The following is an 11198-nucleotide window of genomic DNA, read 5'->3' on the forward strand; positions in this document are numbered from 1 at the left end:
GAAGACTCTCGAGAAACAATTGAATGCCTGACGAGGATTAAAAGCTCACAAACATTCCGCAAGGAGTGGCCGAAAGCTGAAAGTGACCGATGCACACGGCATTCTCCCACAGACGACCTTTGTCGTCTTAGGTCGCGAATGACCGTGAGATGCCACAATCACATGACAAGCGACGAATTGATTTTCGAGCAGAACTCCCAGTGGGGCCGAGCTTCCTCCTCTGTGCCTCGAGCCCGGCTGCGACAGTTTAAGGTTGTAGCGACGCTCAAGGGTTCTCGACGCCTTCTCTACAGACGGTGCAAGTGTTTCACACATCATTTTTATGCTAATTTCTCAGACACAATACGGAGAGATACTACTTAGAGATTGATTCAAGTACGCGTTATCAGCAAGCTTCCTTTCGTCAATTCACCATCCTAAATCACATAGGCTACTGTAAGAGACGCTGTCTTCCCACTGCAGTTGAAAGAGTCACATTTAATACTAATCCACAAAACTTATTATTCTTTCATTAATGAATCCGTGACGCTAAAGTCCATTAAGGGCCCAGACCGACCAACCGGCTGATGGCCTCACGTCCACATGCCGAAGCAGAGGCGAACGGTTATCCAACCAGAATAGAGGTATCGTGTGGTTAGCACGATGATCTCCCCCAACCGTTATAGTTGGTGCTACCTATCGTAGCTCCCCAAGTGCGTCAGATGCTGGGTGAGCACCGGTCCCACACACTGGCCAAAATTTCATTAGAAAATTTCTTCCCAAATGAGGATTCGAACCAGCGCGCCTTCTGTAACGCGAGTCCTAGGCAGGATGCCTTAGACCTTAGACCACGCGGGACTACATTAATAAACCTACTGTATCGTGAAATGTATTAATGTAATTGTATCTAACTTCTAACTCTATCATCATCATCATCATCATCATCATCATTAAGTACTAAGCTTTTGCTGGCCTCTAATGGTCTCACGCCACCATTTTTAGGTTTTCCTAACGACTGCTTTCCCTTGATGATTTGGATGTGATGATGGGAATAACAAATGGTGTAAAAATACTGTAATAACATGTAACAGCCACGTTATTCATAGTATATTGCGACAGCACTCTCCTAAATAGAAACCAACAAGTACTAGGCCTATGCATGCATGTATGTACGTATGCATGTATGTATGTATGTATGTATGTATGTATGTATGTATGTATGTACAAAATATAAGAAGGAAAATAAGTAAAGCTAATATAAGTGAAATAGGAAAAATGTATGCAGTTAAACAAGGCTAACAACTCATCATCCTAAAAAAACAGCTTGTTACGAAAGATCACAGAACTGCACGCATTATATTCTCCACTTGACATAATTAGGAACAATAAATCCAGACGTTTGAGATAAGCAGGTCTTAAAGGACGAATGGGTGAATCCAGAAATGCATATAGTGTGTCAGTTGGGAGGCCGGAGGGAAAAAGACCTTTGGGGAGGCCGAGACGTAGATGGGAGAGTAATATTCAAATATGTCTGAGGGAGATGGGGTATGGTGGTAGAGACTGGATTAATCTTGCTCAAAATAGGGGCCGATGGCGAGCTTATGTGAGGGCGGCAATGAATCTCCGGGTTCCTTAAAAGCTATAAGTTAGTAAGTACGCCTATAAATAGGAATAGAAAAAGAAGGAAAGAACAGAGTGAAGGAAAGAAAGAATAAACAGAAACGAATAAATAAATAAAGGCAAAAAGAAAAATAGGTAAGAAGAGAGAAGGAATTAAAGGTAAAATTAAAGAAAATAAGGAAAAGAAGACGGATGACAGAAAGACAGTTATGAGCAAGAGCAATTAACGAAAAATATGTGAAAGAAAGAAAGAAAGTAACAGAGAAATGCCAGAAGCAAAGAAAGAGATTAAGATAAAGAAAGGAAGATGGCCACCGATTGATCTAGGAGCAGTCTAGAGAGAGAGAATGAGAGCGAGAAATACAGTCATGTTCCGAGCTGTTCGAATCCCGTGTTGGTTGATTACTTGTAATACATTAGAGATTTTCCGAATTGTTAGGTGAATTTCCGGTAATTCTTCGTGACCAACAATTCTTGGACTGGTCTCGTTAAAGTACAACTATGCCACAACTATCTCCATCAACAGTAGTAAGTTAACCTCACAGCTGATACGAAGTTGCTAAAGATTCTAAGAAAGACAGAACAAAAGAAATGAAGGGATGAAAGAATCTTACAATATTCACGAACCACAAAGTAACAAAAAACAATGTCAGTATGGCGACCGCGATTCCACCCGGATTGGAGTAACGAACGCTCATTGGGTCGCGCCGTCAAGAATTGCCAACTGCGGACATGTGCAGAAAGTAAAGTAGGCTAAAATAACGAAATTTCATCACAGCGCAGAGTCTTGTTTGCACAGCAGTAACGTATTGCAGATTTTGCCATTACCACGCCTCGTGTGCACAGCGCTTCACCCACCTTGGCCCACTTTCTCCGAACTGTAAAGCTTTGCGTCCTTGAAATCTGTAGTGAGCGAAGTGTGCACAGGTGTGCGAATTTGCGAACGCGGATATCCTACGAACTGCTGTTTGTAAGCACCGAGGCGCGGGCGCAGATTGGAGTTGTCTTGTTAGTGACCGAGACACATAAACCAGTGGGTGCTCTCGAACCACTGTTTTCGGCGAAATGAACAGATGAAAGACTGGTCCACAATAAACCGGGAACAAAAACGAGAACAAGAACGGAAAAATTGTTAAAATAAATATATTTTAATGTAAGCATTCACAATTAAGGAGAAGTTTTCCGGAGACCAGGAACGGGAACGTGAGAGTTGGCGAATTTTTAACTTTGCCGTTCTCATTTTCGATCACAGCCTACTAGATTCATTCTGTTGTCATCAAAACGCTATTTTGTCATCGTATTTGTAGCAAGGAAGTGCGGCATAATTTATTCTTCATCCATTGTTTGTAACTAACCGAGAAATTCAGTAGAATCATATCACTGCGTCTATACGTGACCAGATTACCACGTGAATTGAATTCTTAAATATTCCGTACCATAAATTTTGAAGTTGGTTAACCTGTGTTCATGTTGACTGGCTTCTACTCATGAGTGAACGCCATTGGTCAATATATAAATTACACAAATAATATCAGAATGTGTAATATCGTCCTTGCATATCGTTATTGACATACATATCTCTATGCATAGTCATTTGCTTCTCGGTTTATTGTGAATAAAAAATCTTCACGTTCACGTCAACTGCTTCTCGTTCTCGTTCTGGTTCTCGTTCCCGGTTTATTGTGAACCAGTCTTGACTTTTATTAAGGAAGATCTTGAATTACGCCAAATAAATGAGAAAGTTAAAAACTACAGACAAATATACTGAGCATATGAATAGGGTGAGCAGTTCTAGATTACCCTGAAAGTTTTTTGAATATGAACCAGTAGCGGCCAGTGACCGAAATCCTCGGTGAGGCCAGATGCAACTAGTTTAAGTGCCTCTGATAGGAAATGTTTATTAATGATATTAATTATTATTGTTATTATATTATTAATATAATTATTACTGTATTATTATTATTATTATTATTAATTTAAAATAATACTGTCACTCACCAAATAAATTGTTATGCTTTGAGCTTGTTTCAGTGATTGTGTGAGTGTGACGAAGCAACCCATATTATGCTCAGATGAAGAAGTATATATAGAAATTCCCCTGGAAATATTTTTCAGATTGATGAAACTCTCAGTAGACACACTGTTCTTCCTTTCTTTTTTTCCATTTTATTTTTTTTCCTTTGATAGCAACAAACAAGGTTTATTTTTATTTAAGATTGTTTTGCACCACAGTAGTACTTAACCATTTAGGTTGCCCATATCACGATGCAATAGAAACTCGGGTTTTAAGATTATCTGTCAGAAAAATTGTCAGCGATGTCGTAGGTATCTCGGTAGGCTATATCTTTATTTAAAACTTGGTTTCTTTCAATATCATTTCTTCTCGAAAAAGGACACTCTAACAATGGATTAACTAGGCTTACATCATCATTATTTCTCGCATCTATTTATTTTATATCTTCCCGAAACACATAACAACATTGAATCGTCCACACCTGTGGAGTAACGGTCAGCGCGTCTGGCTGCGAAACCAGGTGGCCCGGGTTCGAATCCCGGTCGGGGCAAGTTACCTGGTTGAGGGTATTTCCGGGGTTTTCCCTCAACCCAATACGAGCAAATTCTGGGTAACTTTCGGTGCTGGACCCCGGACTCATTTCACCGGCATTATCACCTTCATATCATTCAGACGCTAAATAACCTAGATGTTGATACAGCGTCGTAAAATAATCCAATAAAAATATTGAATCACACTCACTACTGTACTACGAAGTACAATAGTACAACACCTTCGCTTAAGTCATAAACTAAGATATGGAGAGAGAAAAGTGTGGTTCTCTGCCTGCTAAACATCGGGAATTTTTATGTTATTTATGGCCTATTTAGGAAGACAAGTCACCACTGCTATACCCACCCCACTCCACTCTCGATACCGGTTCATGGATGGAAGGAGTGAAAGTTGACCAGGCCACGAGGCCAGATGAATTGTGCCTCAGCTACATCGTTTCAAGTGCAACCTCAAAGCCCGCGAAAACATACGAAATGCAGCAACCAGACCCGGCACGAGCGATCCTGGCCTAAGGAACAAATTTTACTGCAAAACAGGTCTACGAGTATATCCATCACAAAGTTTTCAAGTACTTCTACAGTGATACCTATACTTCATTCAAATTACTACTATATTATATAAAAACACAAAATTTGCTTTCAATTAAGCCAAGTGGCTGAGGCCTGGCCTCACTTGCCTCAGTCAATCAGCCTCCACTGATATGAACCCACCCAGAAGACAAAATTAGAACGTCTCCTAAACGTTGAAGAAATTAAATGTAGTTGCTGGAGACAAAAAATGTCAGGGATACTTTGTTTCCTTAATATCTGTTGAATAATGTCTAATGTACTGTATGATTTAAAATAAAATGATATTTAACTGCATTTGCCACGCGTGCTTACCCTATTCCTCGACCATTCTCCTCAACTAAAGTCAGCTGAAATAGCCAGAATTACCAGTGCTTCAGTTCACAGTTTTCAGTTCAGTGACTCGTGTGTGATTTGTACGTTTGTACGTGACCTTGATCCGCCAATTCGAAATGCGCTAAGTATAGTACTAATAGTATCTGATTAGCGACAGTATTAATAGCATAGTATCAACAACAAAAAAAGGATACCATATATTATACATATTTTATTGTTATGAAGTCACAGCATCAACACATGGGCCCAGACTCTTAATCTGAAAAGGATGTAAGACAATCTCTCGTGAATTTTCGCCTGAGTGCAATATTGCAAAACAGGCTGAGGAGCAGGCGCGTAACACAATATTGACTGATGTCACCTATTGTTACGAAAAGCGGCATATCAGTGCGTGCTGTGATCGTCACCATGGCACCCAGCTGAGTCGCCTGCAGATCGATCTAGACTGCCTCGAGCACTGACTGTAACTCACGACAGACCATTTCGGTGTAAAACATCGCCACAGACAAAACGTTTCCGAAGTGGAGCGCCATGTTTCGTAGTGTGCCGGGGGAGATATCTGGTAATCGCTGCTGTAAATCCCTTCTTCCTTAGTTTTCCGCCCTTCATATGTCTTGCAAATAATGTGCAGTTTGCGGATGATGCAGTTGGCCTTTAGACTTTATACCTCCTTGTATCATTGTACAGAATATTGCCTATACAAATATCAGTGTTATTCGGCACTCTCTCCTTCACTCAACAAAAAGGAAAGAAAGGAAAGAAGAAAGGAAGAAAAAACGGAAGAAAGAAAGGAAAGAAAGAAAGTAACAAAGGGAGGAAGAAAGAATGAAAGGAAGGAAGAAACGAAGGAAGAAAGAAAGAAATATAGAAAGAAAAGAAAGCAGGAGGAAAGAAAGGAAGCAAGAAAGGGAGGGAGGGAGGGAGGAATGGAGGAAGAAAGAAAGGGAGGAGGGAACGAAAGAAGAAAGAAAGAGAGACAGAAATATAGAAAGAAAGGAGGAAAGAAAATAAAGAAAAAATAATGAAGAAAGGAAGAAAAGGAAGGAGGAAATAAAGGAAGGAAGCCTATCCCTTTGATTTGACATGCAAAAAAAAAAAAAAAAAGGAGAAAAATGAGTAAGAGAATAGAGTTTATAAGATAATGAAAATTCCTACGTTCAAACATTTGCTGTCTAAAAAAAATAAACTGAAAGCCCTAAGTTTCCTTATATGTTCTACTTTCTTGCAAAGTAATGTATCTCCTGCATCTACTACCACCACCACCACCACCACCACCACCACCACCACCGCCACCGCCACCGCCACCAACACCACTACTAGTACTATGGTGCTGCTTTTATTACTATTGCTACTACTACTAGTCTACTACTATGGTCCTGTTTTTATTACTACTACTACTACTACTACTACTACTACTACTACTACTACTACTATGATGCTTTTATTACTATTGCTACTGTTACTACTACTACTATTACTATGATCCTGTTTTTATTACTGCTACTACTACTACTACTACTACTACTACTACTACTACTACTATGATGCTTTTATTTCTATTGCTACTATTACTACTACTATTACTATGATCCTGTTTTTATTACTACTGCTACTGCTGCTACTACTACTATATTGCTGTTTGCATTACTGTTGCTACTAATACTGCTGCTATAATCTATTTATATTCCTACAACTTACTATTATTACTACCAGTGGCAGAATTTAGACATCAAGGGGACTCACTTATGAAAACCCTAAATATAAAATAAAAAGGTTGGATTTTTTAAATGGAAAAATGTGCATTGCCGGAACATGTTCTTACTTCACTTATGTCAATTGACATTTCGTTTCAAATCCTCGAGTGTAGGCCTACTCATATTATACACTCACTCCTGAAGAAATCACGAACTTTTATATACAACCTCTTCGAGTCGGACAGAATGAGGCGATGAATGTTGGATTTTGAAGCATTCCTTTCAGTTTTTAATCGGAACTGTGGATACCGAGAGTCTGTCAATATACCCTCCCCATCTACTTTCATCCCTCGGTTCTAAATCTTTTTATTGCCTCGCCCGACTTGTATCTCCGACAGAGCTTCATGCTTCATCTGTTCGCCTTCCGCTTTGTTTAACTACTACAAAACAGATCAAATTGCTCACGGGGGTGTGATGGCACTGAAAGTCCGATGTTTATCCTAATCACTGTTCTTTATTAGGTGCGTTCGTAACACTACTGAACCTCTATTAAGTTTGTCTGTTCCTCCGTCCCATCCTTCCGACGTGTAAGTATGTATGTATGTATGTATGTATGTATGTATGTATGTATGTATGTATGTATGTATGTATGTATGTATGTATGTATGTATGTATGTATGTATGTATGTATGTATGTATGTTTTATTTAAGGACGCTCGCAACTGCCGAGGTTATATCAGAGTCACCGGTGTGCCGGAATTTTGTCGCGCAGAAGTTCTTTTACATACCGGTAAATCTACTGACATGAGCCTGTCGCATTTAAGCACTGTACCCATGCGGTAGTCAATACACTTATTTTCATAATTAATACATAAATGAACAAATGGACACCGGTAACAACAAAGGAAATAGTGTAATGCAGAATATGAAATCTGGTGCGTAAAAAAATGCAAGAATAAAATAAATGACAATTACTTACTAGAGAGAAGAGCAAATAAGTAAATAGGCCTACATTCTAGTGAAATACTGTATTTACATTTTAAAAACTCAAAATACATACCTCAAAAACAGTAACTGTTGATATATAATGTCTTTAATTACTCTAAAGAGCTACATTATTATTTCATTAATAAATCATTTTTAAGAAGATAGTGTTATTAGCAAAAAGAAAAGTACTGTGACGCTCAAATGCTTGTACTTTCACGAAGCATGTTATTGCCTTAAAGGTACCCAACTTTAATACCTGGACTGAATGAATGAATTAGTTAATGAATTTAAGAATGAATCGACTAATTAATCGATGAATTAATCAATCAGTGAATCAATGAATGAATCAACCAATCCATATATGAATAAGTCAATGAATCGAAGTATGGATGAATCAATGAGTCAATAGATAGATGAATAGGTGATGAATGAATCGATGATTGAATGTAGGGCCTACTGAGAGAGGAAGAATTATCAATTAAATGGTAGGTCTACACGATGATAAACGCGTCCTTGCAAAGGCTCTTGTAACTTCTGCATGGCTCAATGTGGTCTGCCTTTGCCGTCCACCCACAAAGAATGAGAAACAACTCGAATATTTGAAGAGTTACGACTAGGACAGAAGAAGATCAACAGATCTTGAAACCGATTCTGGAGATGCTGGCTATCCAGTCATCAAATTGCCCCAATCGCACACCCTCAGTTCTTCCCTATCCTTCAGGAGAGAAGAAGCAATAACGACACAGGCTGCATCTCTGCAACAAGATGACCCTCTGTAATCACATATAACATATAACATCACATCTGAAATGGAGCGGGAATCAAAAACCAGGCTAAATTACATTTATATGGATGAAGGAACGGCAATCTGGGGAGAGCTGCGACGTTGAGTGATATGGGCAAGGGCGCAATCACTCAGGCAGGTTCCGAACAAGTGACCGTACGACCCTGTTCCCTGTAACCGAAAGCAAGTTCTATATGCACTGTACAAGCTGATTGAACAAGGAATGGTGCTCTGCGCTTGATATTTGTAATTACTACGAATGAAATGACGGAGAAACTAGTAAACCAATCACTTTGAGCTCAACATACGTTTGTATCATACATCACTACGTCAGTGGGTCAAGCGCTGGTTTTCCAAGTGAAATTTGTGGTTGATATACTTCACGTTGGTTCAGATTTTACCAGAGCGGTCCCATTTCGCTGCCACTATTTTCCCGTATCCCGGTTCAATCTATCGCCCATAGCATTATATCTGTGCCTGACTCTGAAGTTGCACTTAAAAGAAGTCACGGGAAAGTATTGTTTTGATCAGCGATGCAGAACTGCGCTCCAATTGTAGCACACGTCACGAGCCGGACTACGTCATTCATCCCTTCCCCAAAGGTCACGCGTCATCCACATGACAAGGTACAGAAGATTTGTATTCTCTGTCTAGAGGTGGAATTCGGAAGCAAAATTGGTCGAAAAGTACTAGCTTAAAGAGCAATGGGGAAAATGAATACTTCTGTATTCAAAATAATCACAAATCACGTTGTCTCATTTGCAAACAATTTATTCGTATAATTATTGTGGTCGGAAATACTTTGGTCATTTTTACGTGAGCACGAATTTGTTGTAATGCGCCACATAGTTGTAGACGAGTCACGGAGAAGTTATTCAACGCCGGTGGAAGGAGAATCAATGCTTTCCCCATGCTCCCACCCCTATCTCTATGAGTTCTGCACCCCTGGTTTTACATTAGATACTTAAATCAAATACATTCGTTTTACTTTCTATTGGAAACAGTATTGCAACGTTATAATAAACCGTGTTCAAGATTTCCGTAGAAATACACTCACAAAATTCCTGATGCCTAAAATACCTAGTTTTTAGTAATGTCACCTGTATGGACAATAGATCCCATTAATGCCGTCTTGTTCTTTAGTCGTACTCACAACAAAAATACGTCTTCTATCCCTATCCACTGTGCATGTGTGGCTTGACTGGTCTGTAGGCGTATTTCGGAGTATAACGATAGAAATGGAAAGAAATATCAAAATTTCATTTTAAATCCCAATCCTTACAACCCCAGCCATGCTTACAAGTACAATCATGAACAGCTTTTGTCAGAGTCTCAGTTGCCTCTGTGCAGAGCCAGGTAGTCATTGTACTTAGTAAAGAGTGTCTGAATAGCATCCTTTGTAATAAACGTATTTGTTAGGGTGTGTGACCGACACAAAATGGGATATATTTTATCACATTTCGGTGCCGATTGTTGTGAACAGAAAAATACTGCTAAAATTAGTTACAGTACAATAACATTGGGTGAGTGGGTAGAAATCTCATGCGGCCAGTGAGCTGGTACACCTCATTCTCATTCATCCCATAATTTGGTTTGTACAATAGGCCACTGTCGAGCCGACGTGTTGAAGGGTCATCCCTAATCCACCCCTAGCCACTCAATATTACTACTACTATAGTACAGTATAAATTAGCTATTTTATGTAAAATAAGAAAAATAATAATCTACTTAAAATTGTACAATACCTAAACAATTGAAATGAATTGTTTTCATCTTGGGATGTTAGACAAACACATTTTACATTCAATCTAGCAAACAAAAATTCATGTTTTGAGTGCATAGGCCTATTAAATGATTTAATTTAGTTCTGTCTTTTTAGTAGTTAAAGAAAATAAATTATAATCAATAATAATAATAACAGTCACAACATTCGATGGAAGAGTAATGGAACGGAGAAAAATTCTCTCCGGCGCCGGGATTTGAACCCGGGTTTTCAAATCCCGGCGCCGGAGAGAATTTTTCTCCGTTCCATTACTCTTCCATCGAATGATGACGCAGAATATCTGCATGGAAATATCATATGTACTTCGGTACATTGAAATAATATATGATATGCGTAAATCACGAAGTGATTTAAGACGGCGCTTATTCCGTCGGACCCCGGCCAACTAGTCACTCATAACGAGTGCACCTGAGCACATGTGTGGACTTCGGTCCGATGTTCATAGACATCTATGACGTAGTGCAAAGGGCGGCCACTAGAGGGAACCCAAGAGTTGGAACTCAATCAGAGACGATTCTGTTCGGCGTCGGGGTTGTATCCGGTGTGGCTTAGTGGATAAAGCATCAGCACGCAGAGCTGAAAACCCGGGTTCAAATCCCGGCGCCGGAGAGAATTTTTCTCCGTTCCATTACTCTTCCATCGAATGATGACGCAGAATATCTGCATGGAAATATCATATGTACTTCGGTACATTGAAATAAGTCACAACATTATAAAGAAATCGAAATGTTGTCAAATGCGTCAAAGAGTAATAAAAATATGTGTCATCTTCGTGACATTACTTTTCCTTTCACTTATTTGTTTGTCAGTGTCTGCCGGTCTTTAAAATTAAATGTTCTACTGTATTAATGTTGTTAAATGTTATAGCTTTGTAAAATGGTGT

General features: G+C 39.2%; 1 non-coding gene across 1 annotated transcript; it reads left to right on the plus strand.

Moving 5' to 3' along the window:
- Window positions 1-10852: 10852 nt before the first annotated feature.
- Window positions 10853-10924, plus strand: TRNAC-GCA (transfer RNA cysteine (anticodon GCA)). Its single transcript has one exon. It is a non-coding gene; the product is annotated as a tRNA-Cys (tRNA).
- The last annotated feature ends 274 nt before the right edge of the window (window positions 10925-11198 follow it).

This window comes from Periplaneta americana, chromosome 16, assembly GCF_040183065.1.
Source record: "Periplaneta americana isolate PAMFEO1 chromosome 16, P.americana_PAMFEO1_priV1, whole genome shotgun sequence".
In the NCBI taxonomy this organism is placed as follows: domain Eukaryota; kingdom Metazoa; phylum Arthropoda; class Insecta; order Blattodea; family Blattidae; genus Periplaneta; species Periplaneta americana.